The 9718-nt window shown below is 38.9% G+C and overlaps 1 long non-coding RNA gene across 1 annotated transcript; it reads right to left on the bottom strand.

Annotated features, from left to right (window-relative positions):
• Positions 1 to 1133, bottom strand: LOC130556642 (uncharacterized). The gene is made up of 3 exons (XR_008963240.1): positions 652 to 1133; positions 351 to 416; positions 1 to 114 (listed from the first exon to the last, which is right to left on the bottom strand). It is a non-coding gene; the product is annotated as an uncharacterized LOC130556642 (long non-coding RNA).
• Between the last annotated feature and the right edge of the window lie 8585 nt (positions 1134 to 9718).

The raw sequence follows: 9718 nt of genomic DNA, 5'->3' as shown, positions 1-9718 counted from the left end.
CACATTTTATTAAACCACATTTCATTTAAACCATATACAAACAACATAGTGCTTCTTCAGTCCTTTCTTGAATGTGCAGGTCTGTGACGATTAGAACCTCTCCCAAAACAGCATCTAAAGACAAAGATGCACAACAATAATAAAAACAGTATAGTTTTACTTCAATTATTATAGAACATCTTATAGTTAGTTGCCTAACATTTAAGCAAAATTTTAAGCTTTATTGAGCTAATTAATAACTATTTAAACATAATATTTAGAGTTATATTGAAATTGCTATCTCAGTTAATATTAAAAATACTGTCCAAGTGCATTATACAATGTATTATTACTATACTGTTATACCCTACCTCTTTAGTCCTTTCTTGACTGGCTGTGCAGGTCTGTGGAGATTAGAACCTCTCTTAAAACAGCATCTAAAAACATAGATGCACCATATTAATAAAAACTATAGGGTCTAGTTTTACTTCAGTGATTAAAGAACTTGTCATAGTAACCTAACATTCAGGAAAAATTTTACGCTTTAATCAGCTAATTAATAACTGCTTAATACTGTCCATGTCCAAGTCAAACACATTAAGTGACTTTTATAATGTATTTTTACTATACTGTTATTTCTTTATGTATTTATTTATTAATAAAGAAACGTACCTTAAAACCTTTCCCGTCTGTCCTTGTCTCCTTTCCAGTGATTGTAGACCTTGTCCAGATTTATAGGGCCCACTGTTTGTGTAGTCCGGATTCTCATAAACTGATCCAAGTGGGCGGTCTGCAGGCGGTTGCGTGAATTTGTCTTGATACGATTTATGAGACTGAATCCGCGCTCACAGTCTGCACTAGACGCTTGGAATGTCCCGCAAATGTCAATCAACTGTGCAAGCTCAGTGAAATCCTGACTTTTTAGTGTCCAGGTTACCATCTCGCCAAATGTCTGCAGCGCCCCCATCTTTCGTTGTTCCTTGACGGTGAACTTGAAATCCTTGTACTGCTGACAAATACTCGCAGTTGCTGACTCGTCTGTTTGTTTTAGAAAAGCGTGGAACTTCTCTGTCAGTCTGGTTACATAATCTGTACCATAATCAAAATCCAGTGCTGAATCCAGTGTTTCTAGGCTAAAAGCAGACCATTCTTTAAGCTCACCTTCAGGAAATCGAGCATCAAGATGGTCACAGACTTTATGCACAAACAGAATAATGTTCGCTGTATTTACTGAACTGTCACTTTTTTCTAACAGCTCATTCACTCGATTGCTCCAGTAAACATGCTGCCCAAGATACTGAGATCGAAGTTTTTCCATTTTAGCTCTGGCATAGCAATGAGCGTCAATAGTGGTAAGATTACTTCGCTGCAAGGAGACACAGAGCTCAGCTAGGTCTTCCAACACATCCCCAAGCACAGTAATTGCAACTCTGTACTTCGGATCAGACAGTTTTTTGAGACAGTATTTCGCAATCGGGTCGTCGTTGTTTGCTTCTTTTGTGCAGTACTCTGTTAACAAACTGTAGTTTCGCAAAAACGAATTTACAGCTTGGTGACGCGACAGCCAGCGAACCTCGTTCAGCGGTCTAAAAGACAGTGAATCCACTTCTAAAACATCTGCCAACTCATTGAATTTGCCTTTCTTCACAAAAGACCTACTAAACGTTGAATATACTGTCCTGAGAAGTGTTTCGACTTCCTTCATCAACGGCACGCCTTTCCAAGCATCATCAATTCCCAAATCCTCTCTATGAGCAACACAGTGTTGTTCTGTAAGGTGCGGTATTTGCCGTCTCAATATTGCAGTGACTCCATTATGTTTACCTAACATGACCGATGCACCGTCAGACGTTAACATTACCATTTTCTGCAAATCAAGTCCTTGATGCATATAGAACTTCATTCGGCAATATCCTGGGCGCTACATCCTGCCAGCTGAATGATGCCAGCAAAAACAGTTTTGTAAGCGACTTGTTTTTGTTCCCTAAACTTAATGTAAAGAACGAGCATTTTATGCACTGTAATATCTGTGCTTTCGTCCACTATCAGTGTGTGAGCATGGGCATTTCTCACACGTTCCATAGTCTCAGCTTGTACAACTGCATTAATTGACTCCACAAATTCAAATGCATAGTTTTTACTTCTCCAGCTGTCGGGAAGGCTAACGTATTTCGCCAGATGATTATGAATTTCTTGAACAGACAGCATTGACGAGTTCATTTTGATGGCAAGAAGCACATTATCGATCAAGATTTTAATTTGTTCAGGGTTTGACTTGTTCTTATTGGCGAGGTCGGTACGTTTTTCTCTTGATTCTCTCGACTCCCCTAGAAGCTGGTTAATCGAAGTTCCATGCTTTTGATTATACAGTGATTTCACAGCATCAGTGTGACATTTTTGTATTAAGTGGCGTTTTAGGTAGTCGAGTTTCCACTCTGTCCACGTTTTCCCGGTTGAAAAGTCTCCTTTGATTTTAGCTTGGGAGCAAATTTTGCACACAATCCCATTAGCTCCGTGGATGAATATGTCGGACAATTTAACCGATTTACCAGGACCATCACTTGTGTCTGTTTGAACTATTTCTTTTAGCCATTCTTGTTTGAAAGTCAAACAAACCTTTTTTGGGGATGTTGCAGAGGTAACGTTTCTTCTTTTCGTTTCGCCATTGCAGTGTCCCGAGTGGATGCCCGCCATCTGCGCGGTCTCAAACTACGCTGCGCGGGAGTCTGCTGCAGCGGCCGCGCACGCGCAGCTTAAAGGGAACATTGATTTCACCGCTTACTGGAATACGAGCATCTTCTTCCCACACACGTTTAAAACGAGAAACAAAAGCAGAAGCGGATTCGCCCTTATTTTGCTTGGTATTTGTGGCATGGGTCAGATCTCTACAGACATGAGCACGGGCATCTAGAAAAAGCTTAACCTGCTCGAAAAATGTAGTGACATTATCAGGATCGGCCCACCAAAATTCATGAGGGTCTCGCTGTATACCAGAGCCATCCAAGTCATCATTATCAAGACTTAAAGAAAGGATTTCCACAATAAGAGACGATTCAGTAACATCATCAGATAAAACTCGTAATAAGATCGATCTATAATCCGATCCGCTTAATTGCGCATATCTGGTGTGTGAGCACAAAATATCTACAAATTTGTTAGAATTATTTGGGTTTGGGAGAGTTGTACATATAGTATCAATGGCTGTCATTGTTGCCGGTTTAAGAATAATTCTAGGACCTTCTTGGACCCAAGCCATTGAGGGCTGAGCTGCAGCGTGTAAAGTTTCTTTGTTTAACTCAAGAGGGGGAGGGGGTTGTGCACACGAGGAAAAAGAAAGCAATGAGGGATACAAATTTGAGTTGGTCTGAGCATGAGTTTGGACAGAAATTACGGTTGTATCATAAGGTGGAGGTGTCTTTACAGTTGACGGCGCATCGATCGATATTTTGTTCGATTTATCAACACGCTCGGGACCTTGGTTCCATATTTTTTTCATTTTTTGCCAAATTTCATACGATTCGCACATATATAATCCCACTGGGGATTACCCCATCCAGTTTTAACCATGGATTTCATTAACTCCATATTATCTTTCTTAAAAGAACCGAATCTGGGATATTTGTCAATTTGCGGTCCAGCGCTTTCAGACCATCCAGCCAAATTATCAACAAATGGTTGTGTCCAATAACCCTTGTTATTTCTGAACATAAAATCTACCGGCGTTTCAGATAGTAGTGGTCTAGATATGTCTTGTCCCATACTCAACGAATGAACAAAGCAAATGTTAGAAAAGAAAAGTAAAAGACCCCCACAAAATCCAACACCTTTTTTTTCGTTACTTATTACAAGTTTGTAATAAAGTCAATATATCAAAATACGCATGCGTCGTGTGCCTCTCGCCTTCAAAGGACGAAACCTGGCCCTCGGTTATCGTCACGTCACGGAGTGTCACACGCAACTCTGCAGAATCCCATCACAAACGTGCGGAAACTGCTATCAACAAACAGTATATCACAGGATGGTTATAAAAAACTCTTACCTGTGTGATACTGCTGGATACCCATAGAACGTCTTTCAGCGCGGTCTTCAAACCACAGAATTATCAAAATTTACCCGGATTACCGATGAGTAAACAGGACGAAGCCCCCACTTGTAAAATTTCTGGTTCCTTACGAACACTAAATTTCTTTCTGTGTTTTGGATCACCAGTAAAATCAAATCATAAATAGGTTGGATGTTGTGAGAGAATTCTTCTGCAGATCTGGGAGCACAAAAACAAGACACAGAGAGGCATCAAGCTTTTGAACTCATTTATTCTAGAAACTACAAGTCTTTATATAAGGTGCCAAAAGACATCTGGCAGGTTTCATATGTCCAAGGGTTCACAGAATGACCAAATAAGGTATAGCAGTTCGGACAAAGAATGTTTAGCTTAGAAGGAATCCCCTCCTCCCATGAATAGCCAGAAGGCATCCCTTCCTCCTACCCTATAGCCAGTAAGGTAAAGTGAGCTTAACACTTCACAATTCTTGATTTTGTGGTCTTATATTTATTTATGCGGAAATTAAATCTAACAGTTACTTAAGTAAATATGTTTATTTACATTACTTATATGTATCTATGCAAGCAGTGAACAATGCTTTGTACCACATACAGTATAACAGACGTAAGATACATTACTGTGATGTGTACTTCATATTGTGATGTGTTCATTTGCAATACTTTATCGAGAAAATGACAGGTCACATGTTACACAGACATTAAAAAGCATCTTTAACTTGCGTATGGTTTTAATATATGTAACGTTAAGTCTACTTCGAAGACGCGTACGTGCGTGGAACGCACCTTTAAGCTAGAAATATTAAAACACTGCATTTTCACAGCAAAATCACAAATATACTTTACTATGTAGCATCTTACAGGTTAACTTTACGCTACAGCACTTTAACAAATATGCGACTGCAACGCAAAGAAACGTGTTGTTGGCTAGTAATACTCACTTTTGAAAACACCTGAATCGCAGTTCACCACTATGCTCCTGTGTGAACTTTTTCTGTCCCGTGGGCTCCTGGGATAGATAAGTATCCCAAGTATGGCCCTGTCCCAAATGGCGCACTCCGGTCTTGTGGACCTCCTCTGAGTCCACACTTGATGACGTCAGGAAGTGCAGACCTATAGGGCACTAGGCACGAGTCCACAAGGGTACATGGGAGTGCATTTTGGGACAGACCTGAGGTCATCACACCGGAAAGAGCAAGCGGTGCTTTCTAATCTCTCTCGCGGTACTTTGTTGTCATTCGCTGTCAGTCTGCGCAGTGCCGCGTGAAGTCGACCACTTGTTGTCCCATTGTAGTTATTTGGGACAGGAGCTGCCAGTTTTTATTGTTCTGTATTTCATATGTTGATATACCACCCGAGCATTATACATAGATACTTATGTTTGTAATGCATTAATATGTCATGACGTAAATGCAACTTCTTATGTATATGTATTTATTTGTATACACTATTCTTCTGTATACACTTCTTAATATGCATATATGTTGTTATTTAATATTTCTCTATAATAAAGAAGCTGTGTTGTTTAGCTTTACAGAGCCCAGAGACAACTAGATATAGATCTACAACAAAACATGGCTTATTACCTTAAGTAAGAAAATGCACTGCATTAAAAGTTTTTATTCTTGAATAGCTGGCATAATAGAAAATAAATAAGCAATAAAAAATTGAATTTTATCAAAACATACAGTACATTTAAAAATGTATCCATCATGTTGACTTATATTTATTTATTTATTTATCAATAGGGTAAATTACAATATGTAATAGTACAAAATTGCACAATGCAAATAACCAAAACAAAAAAACACATCAGTTATACATCTAAAACATTAAGAATTTTATCCAGTAGCCGAGATGTCTTAACAGCTTTGCTACTGTTGCGTAATAATATTAAAGAATCAACAAATTCTTTATATCTGTGGACAACAATCTACATTTGGTACCATTGACAAAAATTTTGCTTTATGTATATGGTATTTTCCAAGTAGAATAAGAATTTTAAGAATATTATCTATTTCCAAAGAACCAGTATCACAATCCAAAAACAAGACCATTTTGTCAGTTATATTAATAAACTTATAAAATGTCAAAGAGATATGTTTACGTATATGTCTGACATCCACGACACTCCTCCCATCCGTTCTGTGATTGGGCGTTCGCAAGGATAACTGGGTAGGCGACTTAAGTGGAGTCTGCGTCAATGCGGGCTTCGCCGAAGACCGTGTCGAGGGCACAAAGGAGGCGCTCGCGAGCAGACTTATGAGCGCTAGAAAGACAAATGGGACACACTACGGACTCGTAGACCTGGCGAGAACGCGCAATTTAAGTCCACGAGACCGCAAGTCCACATGAAGTGCGCCATTTGGGACAGGGCCTATCTGTCGCTGGGTGCTTCAGAATGTGGGACCAGTAAGCCATCTGGGAATTTCTCACCTACTCTTTTATGAATACTGAGGTTTGGGACATACTATATTGTTTTCACATACTATATAGTAGGTAAGTAGGCGGTTTCGGACGCCAGTAGTATACACACGTCCAAATATCGCGAGAAATAGTGCACCAGGCGTAAATTTCTCGCCTACTGTTTTATGAATACTGAGGTTTGGGACATACTACTCTTTCGCCTACTGCTTTTTGCCTACTATATAGTATTACAGTATGCGGTTTGGGACGCAGCGCGAGTCTTTCTGTCACTGCAAACCTTCAGTTTCCTCCATACTCGCCTTTGCGATTCATTGCTGTATGGCATTAGGCCTACTTAACTTGCCGTGTTTCGATCTGAGGTCAGTAGTATTGTCAAAGACGGTTTGTGCCGTTTTTTTATTAAAAGCTGCTAATATTAGTTAACTTTAAATTGAGTAATTTTGTATTAGTATGGGTCTATATAGGCTAATATATCTATATATATAATCTAAATGAGGAAAATAATCCCTTCGATGGTGTTTACAGAAGACAATAAGGAACATAATATGCATTTCTGCCTAGACTATCTGCACTTACATGAAGAAAGAACTACAAACAAATCTGGGGAAACAATACAGATTATTTCAAACTGACAATGGAAATGACTTGAAAGAACGCATAGTGTGCACACAGTGACATGAGACCAGAGGTGGACAGTAGTTAAGTACATTTACTTGAGTATTGTACTTAAGTACACTTTTTGAGTATATTTACTTTATGTACAAAGGTGCGTGTCGCTACCCGATCCGTCCCGGAAACACGATTTGTTCCGCGCATGCGCGAAACTGACGCCACGTCCGTTCGATACAATTTACGGCATTTAAAAAAAAGTTTGTTCCATACCGGAAATAGTTTTTAAATAAACTCTTTATTGAAAATTGCATTTAACATCAAAAGACATTAAACACATTACAATTTGTAATGGTTTGGAGAAACGTACGAGGGATACACTAAGAATCCTGTTTAGAGCGGAAAATAGTTTTTTCTATTATTTTTTATGTTGCTTTTTAATTTTTAATACCAATGAAAATACAATATTACAAAATGTTATATGTCAGGGGTGAGAAATAGATTCATATAAAAAATGTTTTTGTTTATAGTAAAACTAAAAGTTTATATTTTTTATGAATGATTCTCTTAAATCCTTTTTTTGGCACAATATGTAAAGGTTAATATGTGGCACAAATTGTTACCCCAATTAAATAATTGAAAAATTAAATACAAATGTTAACTATTAAGTTGAATTTTAAGACACTATTTAGTAAAGTGTGTGTTTTATTTATATGTTATGCTCTTCATATTTTAGCATACTTTAACAAATGTCTGTATTAAAGAAACGCACAGAATTTTCTGAATTCATTCAATTGATTTATTTATACATTTGTTCCTTCTTTTCTTTAGTCATTCATTCACTCACTACCTCCCTCCCTCAGTCACACACTCACTCACTCACTACCTCCCTCAGTCACATACTCATTCACTACCTCCCTCCCTCCCTCCCTCAGTCACACACTCACTCCCTCCCTCAGTCACTCACTCACTCACTCAACTATTCATCTACTTAAATTGCTGATTGAGGAACATGGCATTGACCTTTAGGTCGTGTTTATCAGTACAGTATGCCAAAAAATGTTTCCATGTCTTCTTGATACTGAAATACAAACAAAAAGTCATCCTTCGCCTTGGAAAATTGACCCCTCAGGACCTTTCTGATGACATTTTGTTGATCGTCCCTGTGCATCCGCAAAAATACAGGCTCTGTCACCTCCCCATGGAATAAGTCTCTGTGACTTTGTACTCAGTCCCATGCTGAATGTAGGTCTCTGACAATGGCTGGCTGCTGCGCCTGGTAAAATAAAGACACAAGTTTGTATTCATGTATGTATATAGGCACATATTCAGCATTCATCCAACTGCTTAATATATGACCACAATAGATTTCACTCCGCTGCCATGTTGAAATCAAAAAGGTGAGAAGAAAACCGCAAGGACAGATAGACTGCAATGGTTTGGACTACCATCGGGTGTCTGTGACATGAAAAAAACAAATGATGCGTTTAAAAACAACGTTAGATTGGCTGTGTGCGCGAATGAAACCTGCAAATGGCAGTTTAAACAGTCACTAATATGTTCTCACTTTACCAACAGTGACTTTACAGATGTAATATTATTATGTTGGCTGGATAGTCTATCATACACTTGTTGAACGCACCACCACTGGCAAATCAATGGAACCTCCTCCTAAAACACACACATGCACGAACGCACACACAGTAGTTTGATGGCATATGTTTTCTTGTGGGAAAATCCATCTTACCTCTGTGAATGTTAATGGACACGATGTGCAGGTGCATATACTGTGAAACACAAATAACACTGTAAGAGTTTGCTTTTATTATCTAACAGCTCTGACAAATTAAACATTCTTACCATCAGCATACAGATTAACTAACTTGTACAGATACAAATTAACTAAGGCCTAGTCCTGGCGTAAACTAAGCCTTGTCTGTGAAACCGGGCCACAATAGTACACAGTAAATGTTGTCGTGCAGCTTCTTATACAATCTTGAGGCAAGCATTTCCCATCTGAAATTAAAGGCAGATCGGTTACATCCTTGTGAAAGCGGCCATGTTTAAAATGATGCATTGTCTCAGCTTCAGCTGCTGTCTGACTGCATGGGTTCTGAAAACACCCACTTGGTGTACAGTCAGTCATGGTACGGACATACTTGTTTCTGGTAGTGGTCCAATCAATCTAAACCAACCACCTCCCAAGCTTCTTTTACCTGCATGGGACAAAATTAGCATCAGTCAAATGCTGGTAAAACTGTACACAAGCTTGAGACTAGCTTGTTAGTCTCATGAGTATGCACAAATATTGTAAGCAGTACTTTAATGGAATGCAAGACTGGCACAACAGTTTGATGGGGTCATTCAGTAAAGTAAAGTACCACCTCTGTAGTATATTACCCATTCTTTCACGTCGTTGATTATTGTGGACCAATAGTAGCCAGCAATAACCCTGTTTTGAGTGCCTCTGACACCGCTGTGATTGACAGTTCCTGGGTTATTGTGGCACTCTGTAAGATCAGATGTTTTCTCTTCCTCTGACAGGACAACTAGCCGTATGTACTGCCTGCTCTGCTAGGGCCCGTGTAGAAGAGTCTGTCATCTGTTTAAAGAGGAAAGGTTGCAGTTCAAAGTAAAGAAAAAT

This window comes from Triplophysa rosa, linkage group LG7 (assembly GCF_024868665.1).
Source record: "Triplophysa rosa linkage group LG7, Trosa_1v2, whole genome shotgun sequence".
In the NCBI taxonomy this organism is placed as follows: domain Eukaryota; kingdom Metazoa; phylum Chordata; class Actinopteri; order Cypriniformes; family Nemacheilidae; genus Triplophysa; species Triplophysa rosa.
The sequence above is the reverse complement of the archived record's forward strand: the minus strand, read 5'-3'. Positions and strand labels throughout refer to the sequence as shown.